This window comes from Heptranchias perlo, chromosome 15, assembly GCF_035084215.1.
Source record: "Heptranchias perlo isolate sHepPer1 chromosome 15, sHepPer1.hap1, whole genome shotgun sequence".
In the NCBI taxonomy this organism is placed as follows: Eukaryota; Metazoa; Chordata; class Chondrichthyes; order Hexanchiformes; family Hexanchidae; genus Heptranchias; species Heptranchias perlo.
Genome location: NC_090339.1, coordinates 2,236,788 through 2,259,110, shown reverse-complemented (window position 1 = coordinate 2,259,110; position 22,323 = coordinate 2,236,788). Strand labels below are relative to the sequence as shown.

The 22,323-nt window shown below is 46.2% G+C and overlaps 1 protein-coding gene and 1 pseudogene across 1 annotated transcript in view; both read left to right on the top strand.

The window, feature by feature from the left end:
- LOC137333171 (transcriptional regulator protein Pur-beta-like) overlaps positions 1 to 19,476 on the top strand; it is a 42,163-nt pseudogene extending 22,687 nt beyond the window's left edge.
- LOC137332833 (interferon-inducible GTPase 5-like) overlaps positions 6,973 to 22,323 on the top strand; it is a 79,542-nt gene continuing 64,191 nt past the window's right edge. The window contains exons 1-2 of the mRNA XM_067996765.1: positions 6,973 to 7,205; positions 9,153 to 9,258. The gene's annotated coding sequence lies outside the window, so the exon portion shown is untranslated. The remainder of the gene's footprint in view (positions 7,206 to 9,152; positions 9,259 to 22,323) is intronic.

Genomic DNA, 22,323 nt, shown 5'->3' with positions numbered 1-22,323 from the left:
AAGCGGCACTTACTCACCAATAACCTGCTCACCGATGCTCAGTTTGGGTTCTGCCAGGATCACTCGGCTCCAGACCTCATTACAGCCTTGGTCCAAACATGAATAAAAGAGCTGAATTCCAGAGGTGAGATGAGAGTGACTGCCCTTGACATCAAGGCAGCATTTGACCGAGTGTGGCACCAAGGAGCCCTCGTAAAATTGAAGTCAATGGGAATCAAGGGGAAAACTCTCCAGTGGCTGGAGTCATACCGAGCACAAAGGAAGATAGTGGTTGTTGGAGGCCAATCATCTCAGCCCAAGGCATTGCTGCAGGAGTTCCGCAGGGCAGTGTCCTAGGCCCAACCATCTTCAGCTGCTTCATCATTGACCTTCCCTCCATCATAAGGTCAGAAATGGGGATGTTCGCTGATGATTGCACAGTGTTCAGTTCCATTCGCAACCCCATAGATAATGAAGCAGACCGTGCCCTCATGCAGTAAGACCTGGACAACATCCAGGCTTGGGTTGATAAGTGACAAGTAACATTCGCGCCAGACAAGTGCCAGGCATTGACCATCTCCAACAAGAGAGAATCTAACCACCTCCCCTTGACATTCAACGGCATTACCATCGCCGAATCCCCCACCATCAACATCCTGGGAGTCACCATTGACCAGAAACTTAACTGGACCAGCCACATAAATACTGTGGCGACAAGAGCAGGTCAGGGGCTGTGTATTCTGCGGCGAGTGACTCATCTCCTGACTCCCCAAAGCCTTTTCACCATCTGCAAGGCACAAGTCAGGGGTGTGATGGAACACTCTCCACTTGCCTGGATGAGTGCAGCTCCAACAACACTCAAGAAGCTCGACACCGTCCAGACAAAGCAGCCCGCTTGATTGGTACCCCATCCACTACCCTAAACATTCACTCCCTTCACCACTGGCGCACAGTGGCTGCAGTGTGTACCATCCACAGGATGCACTGCAGCAACTCGCCAAGGCTTCTTCGACAGCACCACCCAAACCCGTGACCTCTACCACCTAGAAGGACCAGGGCAGCAGGCACATGGGAACAACACCACCTGCATATTCCCCTCCAAGTCACACACCATCCTGACTTGGAAATATATCGCCGTTCCTTCATCGTCGCTGGGTCAAAATCCTGGAACTCCGTTCCTAACAGCACTGTGGGAGAACCTTCACCACACGGACTGCAGCGGTTCAAGCAAGCGGCTCGCCACCACCTTCTCAAGGGCAATTAGGGATGGGCAATAAATGCCGGCCTTGCCAGTGACGCCCACATCCCATGAAGGAATAAAAAAAAATGTGAATGTGCACAAGAAGCAATTGGCCATCGTGGTTGATGTGTTGAAGTCGGCTGAAGGTGCAGTTGGTTTGTGGGAGACGAGGGGGTGTAAGGTTAAATCAGTCACCCTGCTCCACTGGTTCACCAACCTCGCCATCACCGATGTTCAGGGAGCCAGAGGTGCTGCTTATCTCCAGGGCCTCCTCCTCCGCCGGGGTCACTTCCACAATCTCTGGTGTTCCTCCGCAGGTCCTGGCCCTCTCCCTGGCATTCTGAACTCTCTTATCATAGTATTATCATATAATAATATCTTACAGCACAGAAGGAGGCTATTCGGCCCATCATGCCTGTGCCAGCTCTTTAAAGAGCTCGTCAATTAGTCCCACTCCCCTGCTCTTTCCCCGTAGCCCTGCAATTTTTCCCACCTCAAGTATTTATCCAATTGCCTTTTGAAAGTTATTATTGAATCTGTTTCCTCCACCCTTTCAGGCAGTGCATTCCAGATCATAACAACTCGCTGTGTAAAAACATGCTTCCTCATATCGCCTCTGGCTCTTTTGCCGATCACCTTAAATCTGTCTCCTCGTTACTGACCCTTCTGCCACTGGAAACAGCTTTTCCTTATTTACTCTATCAAAACCATTCATGATTTTGAACACCACTTTCAAATCACCTCTTAACCTTCTCTGTTCTAAGGAGAACAACCCCAGCTTCTCCAGTCTCTCCACATAACTGAAGTCCCTCATCCCTGGCACCATTCTGGTAAATCTCTTCTGCACCCTCTCTAAGGCCTTCACATCCTTCCTAAAGTGCGGTGCCCAGAATTGAACACAATACTCCAGCTGTGACCTAACCAGTGTTTTATAAAGGTTTAGTATAACTTCCTTGTTTTTTTACACTATGCCTCTATTAATAAAGTCAAGGATGCCATAGGCTTTTTATCAGCCTTCTCAACTTGTCCTGCTACCTTCAAAGATTTGTGTATGTGCACCTCCAGGTCTCTCTGTTCATTCGTCCCCTTTAAAATTGTACCATTTAGTTTATATTGCCTCTCCCCATTCTTCCTACCAAAATATATCACTTCACACTTCTCTGCATTAAATTTCATCTACCACGTGTCTGCCCATTTCACCAGTCTGTCTATGTCCTCCTGAAGTCTGTCACTCTCCTCCACATTGTTTACTACATTTCCGAGTTTCGTGTCATCTGCAAACTTTGAAATTATGCCCTCTGTACTGAAGTCCAGGGCATTAATATATATCAAAAAGAGCAGTGATCCTGATACTGACCCCTGGGGAACACCACTGTATACTTCCCTCCAGTCTGAAAAACAACCATTCAACACTACTCTTTGCTTTCTGTCCCTTAACCAATTTTGTATCCACGTTGTCACTGTCCCTTTAATCCCATGGGCTTTAATTGTGCTTACAAGTATATTATGTGGTACTTTATCAAATGGCTTTTGAAAGTCCATATACAACATCAACCGCACAGGGAGAAGGACAGGCCTATGAGTGGCCAGCAAGTGTGTGTCCTTCCCGTGCATGTTCTGCGTAAGGTGAAAGGGAGAATCAGGCAGATGTAAAAGGATTCAGGATGTCATGCATTGGCGGAGATTGGCTACAGTGTAAATTGAGGAGGTTTGCTGAGAGGAGGTGCAGGTCAAGCAGCTCAGAGATGAGATGAAATGAGGATGGGGTTAAAGGCAGCAGTGAATGGAGGAGGCAGGAGGTGAGCCTGTGTTAGGAGAGAGGATGAGAGGTGGTGCAGTGTGCCCTTGTGATTGGTGGTGAGGAAAGTGATACAGGGGTGAGGAGTGGTGTACGATGGACAAGAGGGTGTGGAAGGTGGTGCATTGCAAGAGATTGATAATGAAGGACGTGCACTGACCTTTCCTGACCTAGTCAGGTCATTGAAATGTTTTCAACACTGAATCCAGATCCTGGGCATCACACTCCTGCTGCTGACTTCCTCAGCCACCTCAATCCATGCTCTCTTCACTGTGGCAGCTGGTTTCCCAAGTGGGGAACAACACATCCCTCCTTGCCCTCATTGCACTCTCGCTGAACTGGGGACCTTCCCTCTCTGGACAGACATCCATCCACTTGGCAAAGCTTATTTGGAGCCTCCTTTCCCTCAGTCTCCCTTACAGAGGTGGACTGAGCCTTTGAATACAGGACAGGAAATTGCATTATGTGGGTGGGCGGCACTCCCCACAGACCAGCAATCCATCAAGGAACCGGAAGATTTCTCTCAATCACGGCTGGCCGTTAGAATCAGGCAGCCTTACACGTTGCGCGATATTGGGGTCTGTCAGCCACTAACGCCCTCGCACACTGCGTTCCCATCTCTGGGTTAATATCGGGGCCAATAGGTCTGGATTTAGTGAAAAGTGTTTGAAAATTGAAGAGTAGCTAATGAACTACAAAGACAAAGAATCTTACTAAAATACAACTGTACACACTCGAGGACTTTAACGCAATAATTGGTTTGCAGTGGTTTCATTTTTAACCACTTTTAGGCAGCCAAAGGTTCACATTGCAACAGCGAATAGAAACAAAACCAACAAGAAACAATCAACCAAAATACGATAAAAGAAAAGTGAATAAAACAATCGGAAACGCCCAAGAGTTTCAATTATCCTCACAACAAGTTTCTGTGGAGGTTTTGATGAATCGGGTTATTCTGGAAGAATTGGGATAAGAAGTGCTGGATAACTGAGGCTCACACAGTAAAACAAGCTCTTTGATCCCCAACATCTCCTGTCTTTACACTGCATGTTTCGGGCTGGGTCTGTTTCTGACATCCTTCATTCCTTCTCTTTTGTTTATGGGAAGTGAAAAATGCCAGGAACAATCTCACTTTCCTTGACTGACGGGTACACTGAATTAATAAATACAGGCTGGAAATCTCTGGAGCTGCAATAACTGGGGGTTCCAGGTGTGTTACTGATGGTTAGTTTTAGGTAAATACTCACCTGTCTGTTGAGACTGTTCCTGACAACAATTGAGGCAGCTCAATGCTTGAGTCTCATTGTAGAATCTACAGGAATTTGTCTAATCCTTTAAGCGGGTGTGTATCTGACAGGTCACAGGTCACGGCTACCCTCTGTCCTCCCAGTGCAGAGCATCATTGGTTTGGATCAATGTGTTGACAGTGTCAGTAACATTAACGACTCCACTGATGAACTCTGTGCCCGGAATGAATGTTGGTAAAGATCAAGAAATGAAACAAAAAACTCATCATATTTTTCAACATTCTGTAATGGTGGGGTTGGGAGAGTCAACGGTCTTCAAGGGGCTTTTGAAAGCTGAGCGAGGTAACAATTTGAAAAAATGAGGCAGAGACAATTTGAAAGTAAGAACAAGAATCCCTTCAAAGCCCATCCCTCTAGTACACCAACTCTCTCCTCAAAGCCCACCCCTCTAGTACACCAACTCTCTCATCAAAGCCCATCCCTCTAGTACACCAACTCTCTCATCAAAGCCCACCCCTCTAGTACACCAACTCTCTCATCAAAGCCCACCCCTCTAGTACACCAACTCTCTCATCAAAGCCCACCCCTCTAGTACACCAACTCTCTCATCAAAGCCGATCCCTCCAATTCTCTAACTCTCCTATTGCAGCTCACCCCTCTGGTACCCTAACTCTCCCATCAAAGCTCATACCTCTGGTACCATAACACTTCTATCAAAGCCCATTACTCTGTTACCCTAACGCTTTAATCAAAGCCCATCCCCCAGGTACCCTATCTCTCCTATCAAAGCCCATCTGTCTGGTACACCAACTCTCCTTTTGAACTCCATCCCTCTGGTACCCTAACTCTCCCATCCATGCCCATCCCTCTGGTACCCTAACTCTCCCATCCATGCCCATCCCTCCACTACCATATCTCTCCTATTATTGCACGCCGCTGTATTTTGTACATCTCTAACATTTTGATTCTCCACCCTCTCTGGCAGGCTATCCCATACTATTGATGTAAAATAAATTCTCTGTAATATTTCTTTGAAGTGTACTTGTTACTTTTAATTTATCTCCTCTGGTCTTACTCCCCTGGCTGACTTTTACCAACTATAATTGCATCTGCTTAGAGCTCCTCACATACACTGAGATGTCTCAGGGCACTTTACAGGCAGGGAGAGAGAAAGTGGACAGTGAGCAGGAGGGTGAGAGAGGAGAGACACTGGGAGAGTGAAAGCACAGTTAAAGTGAAGGGTCTTCAGGTGGCTTTTGAAGGAAGGGAAGGAGGTGTTGAGACTGGGTGGGGCAGACTGAAGAGGCAACCATTGATAATGGAGTGAAATGATTGTAGAACTGGGGCAAGGCCATGGAAAGATTCGAAGGTTAGAATGAGGATCCTGCAGATGACTCACAGGGGAGAGAGAACCAGTGGCAATGGTGAGGACTGAAATAATGGGAGTGTCGGCTTCTGTAAGGATGAAGACATGAGTCACGGTATTCTGGGTGAGTTGATGATTTTGGACGGTGGAAGCTGGAAAGGAAATCATTGGAAAGGAAAAATTGGAGCTCGTGCAATTTACACACGGCTCCAAAAGCAGAAATATTGGGGTTAACAGGCAGATTATCGTTCACCAGAAAACTGTCAGTAACACACCGAGAACCCCCAGTTTGTTCAGTTCCACTGATTTCCAGCCTGTATTTATTCATTCAATGTATCTGTCAGCCAGGAAAATGAAACTGGAGAACATGAAGAGAAATTAGTGAGAAATACATTTAAAACAGATATCAGCAAGAACGTATTCACACAGAGTGAGAGAGATTTGGATTAATCTGCCTGGTGGGGAAAGAACAATGGGGTTGTTCCAGATAGTTGGATTTTTACCCTTCATTTACCATCCATCTATTTCTTCTTCCCTTTCCTAATTTTTTCCACCCACTTTCCCATTTCACCCTCCCACCATTTCCCCTTTCACTCCATCTTTCATTACCACCCATTCCCTTCATTCCCACTTCTACTCATTGCCCCACTTCTACCTTACTACTGTCACTAGAGAAAGTGATCTGGCCATGGGATGCTTCGGGCAGTTACTGCTTTACTTCTGACAATTCCCCCACAATCTGGAGCCATTTCCATTATCGGTAGGAATGAGACAGAGGGGAGAGGGGCCGGGTCAATGCTAATTCTTGTCAGCAAATTCTGACACTCGGTCCAGATCTCCAATACATTGACTGTCCACATAAAGCCCTCTGGTTGATTGTATGAGACTGTTCCTGGCAACAAGTGAGGCTGCTCAGTGCTTGATTCTCACTGTATGGTCTACAGGAATCTGTGTAATCCTTTCAAAGGGTGTGGTATCAGACAGGTGAAGCACTCTCCATGGATTTAACCTGAATTACAGTTAATTGTCAGAGACTGAGGCAACTGTGGAGATACAGATACCAGAGTGTTATCACTTGACTGTCCCATTCTCATTTCCACATCGGATGCTGATGTGTTTAAAGCAAAACCTCCTCAAATTAGGAAACTTTGCCGAGTGTTGTGAAGGATAGCAGAACTTTAAGGGTTAACGTTATTTGTAAATAGTAATGGAAAATTCTGCTGTCAGCAGAACGGGTCATGAACCAGACAGGTTTTGCATATAATAAGAACTTTGTGACCTTGTTTTGGCCCAGGGCCAAGCTAAGCAAGAGAATTGAAACGAGTGGCTTCTGCTCTCGGCACTGAGATGTGATCACACGCAGTTTCCTCTTTTGTTGTATCAGTTCGCCTTACAAGGAGTTTGTTTCTCTTCTTGGTCTAACAATGTGATGGGAAAATGTATCATTAACTGTTAACATGAAACCAGTGGTCACGTACGATCGTGGTTTTAGAGCTGAAATGGTGAGATTGTGAGTATCTCTGTGAGTTTACGCCCAGGAAGAGACAAGCTGACAGCAAGGCCCAGGTTAAATAGGTAATGTAAGATCTGTTTTACTCTATGGAATAAAGTGTATCGAGAAACTTTATGTGATGGGACGTTTGATTGCAGGTTCCCAAGACTAAATTATTTCATGATGTGGAGATGCCGGTGATGGACTGGGGTTGACAATTGTAAACAATTTTACAACACCAAGTTATAGTCCAGCAATTTTATTTTAAATTCACAAGCTTTCGGAGATTTTCTCCTTCCTCAGGCAAATGTTTCAAGAGCTCCTTGAAGCCTACGCATTTATACATATAGAACAATACATGGTGTTTACAGACTGCCCCTGCAACTGCCCGTTGCCAAGGCAATCACCGTGTTCAGACAGAGAGGTGTCACCTGCAGAACCCCCGAATACACATTCAACAAAAAAACAAACAGGGAAAAAAAACAGAGAAAAAAAACACAGAGAGAGGCAGAAACATCCGGAAGGCAGAGAGAGCCAGCAAATGACCCATTATATTAAAAACAGATAACATTTGTTCGCTGGTGGGGTAACGTGTAGCGTGACATGAACCCAAGATCCCGGTTGAGGCCGTCCTCATGGGTGCGGAACTTGGCTATCAATTTCTGCTCGACGATTTTGCGTTGTCGTGTGTCTCGAAGGCCGCCTTGGAGAACGCTTACCCGAAGGACGGTGGATGAATGTCCATGACTGCTGAAGTGTTCCCCGACTGGGAGGGAACCCTCCTGTTTGGCGATTGTTGCGCGGTGTCCGTTCATCCGTTGTCGCAGCGTCTGCATGGTCTCGCCAATGTACCATGCTCTGGGGCATCCTTTCCTGCAACGTATGAGGTAGACAACGTTGGCCGAGTCACAGGAGTATGAACCATGCACCTGGTGGGTGGTGGGTGGGTGGAGGACACCACCCACCAGGTGCATGGTTCATACTCCTGTGACTCGGCCAACGTTGTCTACCTCATACGTTGCAGGAAAGGATGCCCCAGAGCATGGTACATTGGCGAGACCATGCAGACGCTGCGACAACGGATGAACGGACACCGCGCAACAATCGCCAAACAGGAGGGTTCCCTCCCAGTCGGGGAACACTTCAGCAGTCATGGACATTCATCCACCGACCTTCGGGTAAGCGTACTCCAAGGCGGCCTTCGAGACACACGACAACGCAAAATCGTCGAGCAGAAATTGATAGCCAAGTTCCGCACCCATGAGGACGGCCTCAACCGGGATCTTGGGTTCATGTCACGCTACACGTTACCCCACCAGCGAACAAATGTTATCTGTTTTTAATATAATGGGTCATTTGCTGGCTCTCTCTGCCTTCCGGATGTTTCTGCCTCTCTCTGTGTTTTTTTTCTCTGTTTTTTTTCCCTGTTTGTTTTTTTGTTGAATGTGTATTCGGGGGTTCTGCAGGTGACACCTCTCTGTCTGAACACGGTGATTGCCTTGGCAACGGGCAGTTGCAGGGGCAGTCTGTAAACACCATGTATTGTTCTATATGTATAAATGCGTAGGCTTCAAGGAGCTCTTGAAACATTTGCCTGAGGAAGGAGAAAATCTCCGAAAGCTTGTGAATTTAAAATAAAATTGCTGGACTATAACTTGGTGTTGTAAAATTGTTTTAAATTATTTCAGACTATAAACTAAATTGTAAAAAGGGACAAAAGCTTAAAATTTGATAAGTCTAACAGTTCACCAACTGTAATGGGGTCGAGTGGAGATGAAACTCTCACCAGAGGAATGGAAACTGCAAAAATGTCTTTACAAACAATGTCACAGAATGTCGCTCTCATACAAATGGAGATTGGTGTCTAATAAGGTCCAGGGAGTGAACATTACTCTGATTAAAGGTGATATCAGTGAACTGGAAAGTGACCAATTCATCCCTGATTCTCATTGTATGGTCTACAGGAATCTATCTAATCCTTTTTAAGTGTGTGGTATCAGAGAGGTAAATAGTGTGACTGTTTCCCCCAGTTCAGGTCCAACACTGAAGCAGCAGGTTCATCACTGGATCGAGGTGTTGACGTGTCAGTAGCAGCATCCACTTCACTGATAGACTCTCTACAGGGAATCACTGCAGGTAAGGACAAGGAACTAAACAAAAATTGATTACATTTATCCAAATTATGAAGGTGAATCGTACAGAACAGGTTTGACTTGAATAACAACTAATTGTTACTGACAGAAGCAGCTGTGGAGACAGGGAGAGAGACTTTCAATTGCAGGCTGCCCATTCCTTGCTTGAAAAATGGGCAACCAGTTGGTTAAAATCTGGTGGGGAACTTGTTCACCCAAATGCCTGTCTGAACCACCCAGCTCTCCCAGGTGGGTGTCTGTTTAAACAAATGCAACGGGGGGCGCGGGGGGTCCCACGCCTGTTATAAGCCATCGATTGCACCCTCCAAGGAGAAATGGGTGAAGGATGCCTGGTGCAGGTCAGTCTCTCTTTCTGCAGACTTTGCGAGGCTTAATCCCCAGTCCTTAAAGAGACCGCTGGAGGCCTCACCTAAAGATTTTGGGGTGTTTTCTTGAAGCCTGGGAACTACAGACCGGTGAGCCTGACATCTGTAGTGGGTAAGTTGTTAGAGGGTATTCTCAGAGACAGGATCTACGGGCATTTGGAGAGGCAGGGACTAATTAGGAACAGTCAGCATGGTTTTGTGAGAGGAAAATTATGTCTCACGAATTTGATTGAGTTTTTTGAAGGGGTAACCAAGAAGATAGATGAGGGCTGTGCAGTAGACGTGGTCTACATGGACTTCAGCAAAGCCTTTGACAAGGTACCGCATGGTATGTTGTTACATAAGGTTAAATCTCACGGGATCCAAGGTGAGGTAGCCAATTGGATACAAAATTGGCTTGACGACAGAAGACAGAGGGTGGTTGTAGAGGGTTGTTTTTCAAATTGGAGGCCCGTGACCAGCGGTGTGCCTCAGGGATCGGTGCTGGGTCCGCTGTTATTTGTTATTTATATTAATGATTTGGATGAGAATTTAGGAGGCATGGTTGGTAAGTTTGCAGATGACACCAAGATTGGTGGCATTGTGGACAGTGAAGAAGGTTATCTAGGATTGCAACGGGATCTTGATAAATTGGGCCAGTGGGCCGATGAATGGCAGATGGAGTTTAATTTAGATAAATGTGAGGTGATGCATTTTGGTAGATCGAATCGGGCCAGGACCTACTCCGTTAATGGTAGGGTGTTGGGGAGAGTTATAGAACAAAGAGATCTAGGAGTACAGGTTCATAGCTCCTTGAAAGTGGAGTCACAGGTGGATAGGGTGGTGAAGAAGGCATTCAGCATGCTTGGTTTCATTGGTCAGAACATTGAATACAGGAGTTGGGATGTCTTGTTGAAGTTGTACAAGACATTAGTAAGGCCACACTTGGAATATTGTGTACAGTTCTGGTCACCCTATTATAGAAAGGATATTATTAAACTAGAAAGAGTGCAGAAAAGATTTACTAGGATGCTACCAGGACTTGATGGTTTGACTTATAGGGAGAGGTTGGATAGACTGAGACTTTTTTCCCGAGAGAGTAGGAGGTTTAGGGGTGATCTTATAGAAGTCTATAAAATAATGAGGGGCATAGATAAGGTAGATATTCAAAATCTTTTCCCAAAGGTGGGGGAGTCTATGACGAGGGGGCATAGATTTAAGGTGAGAGGGGAGAGATACAATGGGGTCCAGAGGGGCAATTTTTTCACTCAAAGGGTGGTGAGTGTCTGGAACGAGCTGCCAGAGGCAGTAGTAGAGGCGGGTACAATTTTGTCTTTTAAAAAGCATTTGGACAGTTACATGGGTAAGATGGGTATAGAGGGATATGGGCCAAGTGCAGGCAATTGGGACTAGCTTAGTGGTATAAACTGGGCGACATGGACATGTTGGGCCGAAGGGCCTGTTTCCATTTTGTAAACTTCTATGATTCTATGATTCTATGATTTTGTGGGGCCAGAAGGTGCAGGAGTCTCCTCTGGGCCCCACAAAAACCTTCCGTCCCATGGCCGGCCCAATCTCGCCCCCCTCCCACCCCTGAAATCACCTTTACCTACCGCCCGATTTTCCTCCAGCAGACCGGCGAGCTGCAGTGGATTGAGTGCCTGTTTACAGCCCACAGATTGGAGAGAAAATGGCCATGAGGCCCGAACCTGAAAATGGTTCCGATCTCCCGACTGCCTCATTGGGCGGGCACCACAGTCACATCACCAATATTGCACCCGTACAACACCCAACCCGAAATTATCCCCGAGAGATAACACATAACACATCACTTCATCATCTGATTGTCATTTCCTCACTGGATTCTGACGTGTTTAATACATAAACTCCTCAAAATAAGAAACTGTTGCTAAGGGTTTGGTAACTGTAAGAGGATCCAGCATAAATTAAACTCTTACCATAGCAACTGAAACTGCAGAAAAGTCTTTACATATAATGTCACAGGATGTAGCAAACATGAAAATTAGAGATGGGTGTCTAATAATGAATGGGGAGTGAAACTTTCTCTCATTAAAGGTTAAATCATTGTATCATAAAGTGAACAATTCATGGTGAACATTTAAGTGGTTATTGAAAAATCAAAAACATAAATTAAATTTATCCCTTCAAAACCCACTCTTCTAGAACCCAAACTGCCCTCTTGAAGCCCGTTCCTTTATTACCCTAACTCTCCCATTCTAGCATGCAGTGATAGGCTGATATTCCCAGTTCAGCACTGTTGGAGGTGCCGTCTTTCGGAGGTGATATTAAACAGAGGCCCCGTCTGCCCTCTCAGGTGGACGTAAATGATTCCATGGAACTATTCAAAGAAGAGCAGGGGAGTTCTCCCGTTGTCCTGGCCAATATTTATCCCTCAACCATTATCACTGAAAACAGATTGTCTGCTCATTATCACATCGCTGTTTGTGGGATCTTGCTGTGCCCAAATTGGCTGCCGTGTTTCCCCACATTAAAACAGTGACAACATTTCAAAAAGTACTTCATTGGCTGTAAAGTTCTTAGGGAGGTCCTGAGGTCATGAAAGGTGCTATTTAAATGTAAGTGCTTTCTTGTTTTTTTCTTTATTTTGAACATCATAGTATCATAGTAGGTACAACACAGGAGGAGGCCATTCAGCCCATCGTGCCTGTGCCGACTCTTTGAAAGAGCTATCCAATTAGTTCCCATAGCCCTGTGATTGTTTCCTTCAAGTATTTATCCAATTCCCTTTTGAAAGTTATTATTGAATCTGCATCAACCACCCTTTCAGGCAGTGAATTCCAGATCATCACAACTCGCTGCGTGAAAAAATGTTTCCCCGTGTCGCTTCTGGCTCTTTTGCCGATCACCTTAAATCTGTGTCCTCTGGTTACCGACCCTTTTGCCACTGGAAACAGTTTCTCCTTATTTACTCTCTAAAATCTCTAAAAATCTCCCCTAAACCTTCTTTGGACCCTCTCTAAGGCCTTGACATCCTTCCTAAAGTGTGGTACCCAGAACTGAACACAATACTCCAGCTGAGGCCTAACCAATGTTTTATAAAGGTTTAGCATAACTTCCTTGCTTTTGCACTCTCTGTCTCTATTAATAAAGCCCAGGATCCCATATGCTTTTTCAACAGCCTTCTTAACTTTTCCTGCCACCTTCAAAGATTTGTGTACATCCACCTCCAGGTCTCTCTGTTCCTGCACTTCCTTTAAAATTGTACCATTTAGTTTATATTGGCTCTCCTCATTTTTCCTACCAAAATGTATGACTTCACACTTCTCTGTGTTAAATTTCATCTGCCATGTGTCTGCCCATTTCACCAGTCTGTCCATGTCCTCCTGAAGTCTGTTACTCTCCTCCACATTGTTTACTACATTTCCCAGTTTTGTGTCATCTGCAAACTTTGAAATTATACCCTCTTTAACAACAATAACTTGCATTTATATAGCGCCTTTAATGCAGTAAAACGACTCAGGGTGCTTCACAGGAGCGTTATCTGAGACAAATAGGGAGATATTAGACAGGTGATAAAGGTAGGTTTTAAGGAGCATCTTGAAGGAGGAGAGAGAGGTAGAGAGGCAGAGAGGTTTCGGGAGGGAATTCCAGAGCTCAGGGCCGAGGCAGCTGAAGGCACGGCCGCCAATTGTGGAGCGATTAAAATCGGATATGTGCAAGAGGCAAGAATTGGAGGAGCGCAGAGATCTCAGAGGGTTGTGGGGCTGAAGGAGGTTTCAGAGATAGGGAGGGGCGAGGCCATGGAGGGATTTGAAAACAAGGATGAGAATTTTAAAATCGAGGTGTTCCCAGACCAGGAGCCAATGTAGGTCAGCGATCACAGGGGTGATGGGAGAACGGGACTTGGTGCGAGCTAGGATACGGGCAGCAGAGTTTTGGATGAACTCAAGTTTATGGAGGGTGGACAATGAGAGGCCGGCCAGGAGAGCATTGGAATAGTCAAGTCTGGAGGTAACAAAGGCATGGATGAGGGTTTCAACAGCAGATGGGCTGAGATGGAGATGGGTGGAGACTGGCGATGTTATGGTGGTGGGAGTAGGGGGTCTTGGTGATGGAGAGGATATGTGGTCGGAAGCTCATCTGAGGGTCAAGTAGGACACCAAGGTTGTGAAGGGTCTGGTTCAGCCTCAGACAGTGGTCATGGAGAGGGATGAAGTCGGTCGTTAGGGAACGGAGTTTGTGGCGGGGACCGAGGACAATGAGCCAGAACTTGTGCAGAGCGGTGAGGCAATGATCGCTGCAGCTCCTGTGAATTAAATTTACAAATGTATTTACGGTGGGCTCTGTGGCATCGACTTGCTTGATTTTAAACTTTAAAACAATTTTGTGCAATCAACTCTCCCTCTGAGCAGCGTAAGTTGATGCACATGGAACAGTCTGTGAGAGTAGAAGACAGGCCCACAAAATCTGACCGCAAGAGAAGTCTCGCCCACAAGAAGGCAAGCAGACATCGTTCATTTACAGTTACTATTCTGGGAGCAATTGGAAACAAAAATATATTTATTTTTATCAAGAGCCAAAGCAATAATTGAAATAAATTAAAGAGGGAGAAGGGAAAAGTTAACAAAAAACTTTTTAATTTTTAATTTTTTTTTAATGACCAAAAACTATTAAAATAAGGAGTAATGAGACTCCACATTTTTAAAATTTAATATTTAGTTGTTTAGCAGTCATAAAGAGTTATTGCGTTTTTAAAACTTAGTTTAGACCTAATATTTTTAAGCGTACCTTTTGATGGTGTAATTAGTTACTTTCCAGCTGGGCGGAGGAGCAAGTTTGTGATTTTTCACTGATATCTATGATTGTAGAGTGCGATGGCCCTTTAATTCACAGCTCATGTGCAAACGCCAGAACTTCCTCCTTCGATTCGGCATAAAAAACGGAGAGCGCTGTTGAGCCCTCTGTTATTTCAGAAACAAATTCCACCCCAATTGCTTCGGTTTTCCCAACATTTAGTTGGAGGTAATTTTTGCTCATCCAGTGCTGGATGTCAGACAAGCAGTGTGACAATTTTTTTTATTCGTTCATGGGATGTGGGCGTCGCTGGCGAGGCCAGCATTTATTGCCCATCCCTAATTGCCCTTGAGAAGGTGGTGGTGAGCCGCCTTCTTGAACCGCTGCAGTCCGTGTGGTGACGGTTCTCCCACAGTGCTGTTAGGAAGGGAGTTCCAGGATTTTGACCCAGCGACGATGAAGGAACGGTGATATATTTCCAAGTCAGGATGGTGTGTGACTTGGAGGGGAACGTGCAGGTGGAGTTGCTCCCATGTACCTGCTGATCTTGTCCTTCTAGGTGGTAGAGGTTGCGGGTTTGGGAGGTGCTGTCGAAGAAGCCTTGGTGAGTTGCTGCAGTGCATCCAGTGGATGGTACACACTGAAGCCACTGTGCGCCGGTGGTGAAGGGAGTGAATGTTTAGGGTGGTGGATGGGGTGCCAATCAAGCGGGCTGCTTTATCTTGGATGGTGTCGAGCTTCTTGAGTGTTGTTGGAGCTGCACTCATCCAGGCAAGTGGAGAGTATTCCATCACACTCCTGACTTGTGCCTTGAAGATGGTGGAAAGGCTTTGGGGAGTCAGGAGGTGAGTCACTCGCCGCAGAATACCCAGCCTCTGACCTGCTCTTGTAGCAACAGTATTTATATGGCTGGTCCAGTTAAGTTTCTGGTCAATGGTGACCCCCAGGATGTTGATGGTGGGGGATTCTGCGATGGTAATGCTGTTGAATGTCAAGGGGAGGTGGTTAGACTCTCTCTTGTTGGAGATGGTCATTGCCTGGCACTTATCTGGCGCGAATGTTACTTGCCACTTATGAGCCCAAGCCTGGATGTTGTCCAGGTCTTGCTGCATGCGGGCTCGGACTGCTTCATTATTTGAGGGGTCGCGAATGGAACTGAACACTGTGCAGTCATCAGCGAACGTCCCCATTTCTGACTTTATGATGGAGGGAAGGTCATTGATGAAGCAGCTGAAGATGGTTGGGCCTAGGACACTGCCCTGAGGAACTCCTGCAGCAATGTCCTGGGGCTGAGATGATTGGCCTCCAACAACCACTACCATGAGAGATCATGGAGGGTTCAAGGGAGGTGGTGGGGAGATAGAACTGGGTGTCATCAGCATAAATGTAGAACCTGACTGTGTTTTCGGATGATGTCACCAAGGGGCAGCATATAGATGAGAAATAGGAGGGGGCCAAGGATAGATCCGTGGGGGACTCCAGAGGTAACGGTGCGGGAGCGGGAAGAGAAGACATTGCAGGTGATCCTCTGGCTAACGACTGGAGAGATAAGAATGGAACCGGGCGAGGGCAGTCCCACCCAGTTGGACGACGGAGGAGAGGTGTTGGAGAAGGATGGTGTGGTGAACCATGTCAAAGGCTGCAGACAGGTTGAGAAGGATGAGGAGGGAGAGTTTACCATCGTCACAGTCACATCGAATGTCCTTTGCGACTTTGATAAGGGCTGTTTCAGTCGGGGCGGAAACCTGATTGGGAGAGTTCAAACATGGAGTTGTGGGAAAGATAGGCACGGATTTGGGAGACAACAAGACATTCAAGGACTTTGGAGAGGTAAGGGAGGTTGGAGATGAGGCGGTAGTTTGCAAGGATAGCGGTGGGTCAAGGGTGGGTTTTATGAGGAGCAGGGTGATGATGGAAGATTGAAGGGGAGGGGGACAGTACCTGAGGAGAGTGAACCATTAACAATATCAGTTAACATGGGGGCCAGGAAGGGAAGTTGGGTGGTCAGCAGTTAAGTGGGAATATGGTCGAGGGAGCAGGAGGTGGGCCTCATGGAGAAGATGAGCTCGGAGAGGGCATGAGGGGAGATAGGAACAAAATTAGAGAAAGATATGAGTTCAGGGCTTGGGCAGGGGGGAAACCTTAGGGGTTCCAGGTCATTAATATATATCAAAAAGAGCAGTGGTCCTAAAACTGACCCCTGGGGAACACCACTGTATACTTCCCACCAATCTGAAAAACAACCGTTCACCTCTACTCTCTGCTTTCTGTCTTTTAGCCAATTTTGTATCCACGCTGCCACTGTCCCTTTAATCCCATGGGCTTTAATTTTGTAACAAGTCTATTATGTGGTACTTTATCAAATGCCTTTTGAAAGTCCGTATACACAACATCAACCACACTACCCTCATCAACCTTCTCTGTTAATTCATCAAAGAACTCAATAAAGTTAGTCAAACATGATTTTCCTTTAACAATCCGTGCTGACTTTCATTTATTAACCCATACTTTTCCAAGTGTCAATTAATTTTGTCCCGGATTATTGTCTCTAAAAGTTTCTCCATCACCGACGTTAGGCTGACTGGCCTGTAATTGATGGGTTTATCCCTCTCCCCTTTTTTGAACAGGGGTGTAACATTTGCAATTCACCAGTCCTCCGGCACCGTCCCCATATCTAAGGAGGATTGGAAGATTGTGGTCAGAACCTCTGCAATTTCCACCCTTACTTCCCTCAGTAACCTTGGATGCATCCCATTTGGACCGGGTGACTTTTCTACTTAGAGTACTGCCAATCTTTTATATAACTCCTCTTTATCTATTTTTATCCTATCCGATATCACTATTACCTCCTTCTTTACTGCTACAATGGCAGCATCCTCTTCTCTAGTGAAGACAGATGCAAAGTATTCATTTAGTGCCTCAGCCATGCCCTCTGCCTCCAAAAGAAGATCTCCTTTTTTGTCCCGAATCAGTCCCACCCTTCCTTTGATTACCCTTTTACTATGTATATGTTTATAAAAGACTTTTGGGTTCCCTTTTATGTTAGCCGCTAATCTATTCTCATACTCTCTCTCTCTTTGCCCCTCTTATTCCCTTTTTTAGATCTCCTCTGTACTTTCTGTATTCAGCCTGGTTCTTTACTCTATTATGAACCTTACATTTGTCATTAGCCTCCTTTTTCTGTTTCATTTTAACCTCTATATCTTTAGTCATCCGGGGAGCTCCAGCTTTGGATGCCCTTCCTTTCCCCCTCATCCCTAACATTTTGACTCTATCCCCTCTCTGGCAGGTTATCCCAGATATTTATGTAATAGGAATATCTATTTTAAGTGCTCTTGTTACTTTAAATTAATCTTGTCTCCTACTCCCCTGCCTTACTTTAAGGAGCAAAAATAACTTTAGCGCTCAGACAGAAAGTGGACAGAAAGAAGAGAGAGGAGAGAGACTGGGAGAGTGAAAGTACAGTCAAAGAGAAGGGCTTTGAAAGCCGGGAAGGATGTTGCAAGGAGGAGGTGTTGAGATAGGGAACTCCACAGGGTGGGGACAGACTGAGGGGGCAACCATTGATAAAGGAGTGAAATCAGTGTGGAACTAAGGCGGGTGGATGGAGTTAAGATACAGATCAGCCATGATGTAATGGAATGGCGGAACAGGCTCGAGGGGCTGAATGGCCTACTCCTGTTCCTATGTTCCTAACTGGGGCAAGGACATGGAAGAATTTGAAGATAAGAATGAGGATCCTGCAGTTGATTTACAGGGAACAGAGAGGCAGTGGAGATGGTGAGGACTGAAGGAATGGGAGTGCCAGCTTCTGTGAGGTTGAAGATGGGAGTCACGGTATTCTGGGTGAGTTGAAGATTGTGGAGGGCTGAAGCTGAGCAGCCGGCAAGGGAAGTATTGGAGAAATTGGAGTTCGTGCAATTTATACACGGCTCCAAAAGCAGGGAAATTGGGGTTCACAGGCAGGTTATCATTTACCAGAAAACCGTCAGTAATATACCTGGAACCCCCAGTTGGTGCAGTTCCAGTGATTTCCAGCCCATTCAATGTACCTGTTAGCCAGGGAAGTGAGACTGGAGAACATGAAGAGAAATGAGTGAGAAATTCATTTAAAACAGATATCAGCAAGACCATCTTCACTCAGAGTGAGAGAGATTTGGAATATTCTGCCTGGGGGGGAAGGACAGTGAGGTTGTTCCAAATACAGTTGGATTTTACAATGGGATGAGTTTTGGTGAATGTAATGGGCTTTTCTCATTATTGACTCTCCTTATATTATTGTCTCCCCCGACTCTGTCTTGTCAATCGTACTCCATTCACACGACTCCTCACCCCGACATCACTTTCATCAGCACCAGTTGGCCTCCTTAGATGCATCTCCTCTCATCCTCACTCCCTTCACATGCTCACTTCCCACTTCTTCCCTCGAGCCCTGCCAGTAACCGCAATCCTCATCTCATCCGACCTCATTCACCTCCACCCACCTCTCATTACACATCCTGAAATGGCACCATTACCACGATCCTCAAAGGCACGCCATTTCTGCCTGATTCTCACCTTCACCATTCGCACTGCATCCATCGGATATTCACACGCCTCAGAGCCACTCATAGGTCTGTCGTACCACCATTGCAGGAGAAGAGAGCGCAGAATGCCAGAGAGAGGGCCAGGACTGGAGGAGGGCCGCAGGGGATCGTAGGAGTATCCCTGGTGGAGGAGGAGGCCCTGGAGATGAGCGTCATCTCAAGCGCCCTGAGAGTTGGAGATGGTGAGGTTGGCGGTCCAGCGGAGCAGGTGACAGCATTAATCTTTCATACCCGCATCTCCCACAAAGCAACTTCCCCTTCACTGGACTTCAGATCTGGACTTCACTCTGATCAAGTGATTCAGGTGCAGATCAACATTTGCAAAATACCATCACTAAATCTTATCCTTTTCTTTCTCTTCCAGGCCCATCAAACATTGAACAGGAACTCCTGCCCAGAGAGGAGGAAGGCTCCTCAGAGTTCATTCCTGCTGAGGATGCACCATCACAGGACACATGTGTTTCAGGCACCAGCGCAGATACCAGCTCATCTTAGAGAGATAGATGGGATGTCACTTGGTGAGTCACACGGCACGAGTGAGCAAGAGCAGAGCATGGTGACATGGATGACTGAGGGGAATACATGCCGAAGGGCACTGTAATCTCAAGGCTCTGCTCAACGGGACAGAGATGCAGAACCCCAGGGGCCAGCAATGAAAAGGAATGCTGGAGGCACAGCAGCCATTGTGTGAGGTACTGGCCGTCCTACCAGGCACACATTCCACAGTTGCACAGAGGATGGAGGAGTCCAACTCCTCTGTTTGTGGGGTGATGTCACAGGATTTTGCAGCTCTGCAATGTACCACGGAGCGTGTGGCCACCTCCATGGAAATTGCAGCTGGAAGCTCATGTAACTCACTGCTTTCAGCTGTTGTTGCCTGCCTCCAGGCTTATATGACCAATGTGCACACTCTGGGCTCCAACGTCTGTTCCAGATTGGACAGTTTGATGGACAGTCTGGATCGGGTCTTCCAAGGCGTAACTCATCTCCTTCAGTCTGCTCTCCCGCAGACCTGCAGGACAGATGTGCCACTGCCCCCAGGGAAGGGAGGACGTGGAACGGACGAGGCATGTGTAGACCTCTCTCAGGATATCTGCACGTCTCATTCCTTGCCACCCCCTCAACTAACACCCGACATGGTGCCTGAAGTCCAGCCGGCCCAGACTGCCCCGGCAGAAGTGCAGGAGAAGTAGTCGATAGCAGGGCCCTCACAGACGCCAGCACTCAGAGGTCATCGGCCATGAGCACCTCATACACTGAGGAAGATACACAGCAACTGTCACCATCTCTGCTCAACCCACTAGGATAGCACCAGGTAGAAGTGGTAGAGATAGAAAGGAAGATGGTAGTGGTTGTTGGAGGCCAATCATCTCAGCCCCAGGGGATCACTGCAGGAGTCCCTCAGCGCAGTGTCCTAGGCCGAACTATCTCCAACTGAGTCATCAATGACCTTCTCTCCGTCATAAGGTCAGAAATGGGGATGTTCGCTGATGATTGCACAGTGTTCAGTTCCATTCGCATTTCCTCAGATAATGAAGCAGTCTGTGCCCGCATGCAGCAAGAGCTGGACAACATCCAGGCTTGGGCTGATAAGTGGCAAGTAACATTCGCACCAGACAAATGCCAGACAATGACCATCTCCAACAAGAGAGAGTCTAACCACCTCCCCTTGACATTAACAACATTACCATCGCCGAATTCCCCACCATCAACATCTGGGATTCACCATTGACCCGAAACTTAACTGGACCAGCCACATAAATACTATGGCTACAAGAGCAGGTCAGAGGGTATTCTGCGACGAGTGACTCACCTCCTGACATCCCAAAGCCTTTCCACCATCTAAAAGGCACAAGTCAGGAGTGTGATGGAATGCTCTCCACTTGCTTCAAGAAGCTTGACACCATCCAGGACAAAGCAGCCCACTTGGTTGGCACCCCATCCACCATCCTAAACATTCACTCCCTTCACCACCGGCGCACTGTGGCTGTAGCGTGTGCCATCCACAGGATGCACTGCAGCAACTCGCCAAGGCTTCTTCGACAGCACCTCCCAAACCCGTGACCTCTGCCACCAAGAAGGACAAGAGCAGCAGGTACATGGGAACAACACCACCTGCACGTTCCCCTCCAAGTCACACACCATCACGACTTGGAAATATATCACCGTTCCTTTATCGTCATTGGGTCAAAATCCTGGAACTCCCTACCTAACAGCACTGTGGGAGAACCGTCACCACACGGACTGCAGCGGTTGAAGAAGGCGGCTCCCCACCACCTTCTCAAGGGCAATTCGGGATGGGAAATAAATGCCAGAACCAGATTTTACTCACTGTCCCACCCCCGGTTTCCCTGCGACAGCTTCAACATATTTACCTGTATGAGAGAAATGGAAAATCACCAAAGTGAATCTTTTAAAGTTATCATTGATTTCAGACTGGCTATTAGGTGAAGATTATCAATAATTACTCATGTTTTTGGGACATTGGAGTTTTGGTTTGTTTTAGTTCCCATCACCTGATCACTGACACATCTGGAAGATTGACTGCGCCAAATCGGACTATAAAGGGTTAACTTCACCACTGAGTACTGGGCCCACCTGGACCAGTGAAGCACTGATGGTGAGACAGTCCAAACAGATCAGAGCACGGCTTTGTCTCTTTGAATGAAAGACTGGTAGAAAGAAGCGACAGAAACACAGTTAGTTGCACAAATAAAAACTACAGATGTGTTTGTGCAATTTAAATTAACCTTGATGAAGAATGATTGATTGGATAGATTGCAAGAATTTCATGGTTCAGTTATGATTACAGTTTAATCTAATAGTATACAGCCAACAGGCTGACTACAAAGGCAGGAAAAACATCAATTGGGACAATTATCTGGAATCGGATCCAGTTCAAGTAAAGACAACATTTCCCAATATTATGCGCCTTTTAAATTCTAAGGGGTGAATAATTAAATAGTATAGAAACAATTGCAGTGTAATCCAATAATATAGAGTCAATTACAGTATAATCCAATAATATAGAGTCAATTACAGTATAATACAATAGTGTAGAGTCAATTACAGTAAAATCTGACAGTATAGAGTCAATTGCAGTCTAATCCAATAGTATAGAGTAAATTGCAGTATAACCTAATGGGAAAGAGATAATGGCAGTATAATGCAATAGTCCAGAGTCAATTGCAGTAAAATCCAATAGTATGGCATCAATTGCAGTGTAATCTAATATTATAGAGTCAATTGCAGTAAAATCCAATAGTATGGCATCAATTGCAGTGTAATCTAATATTATAGAGTCAATTGCAGTATAATCCAACAGTACAGAGTCAATTGCAG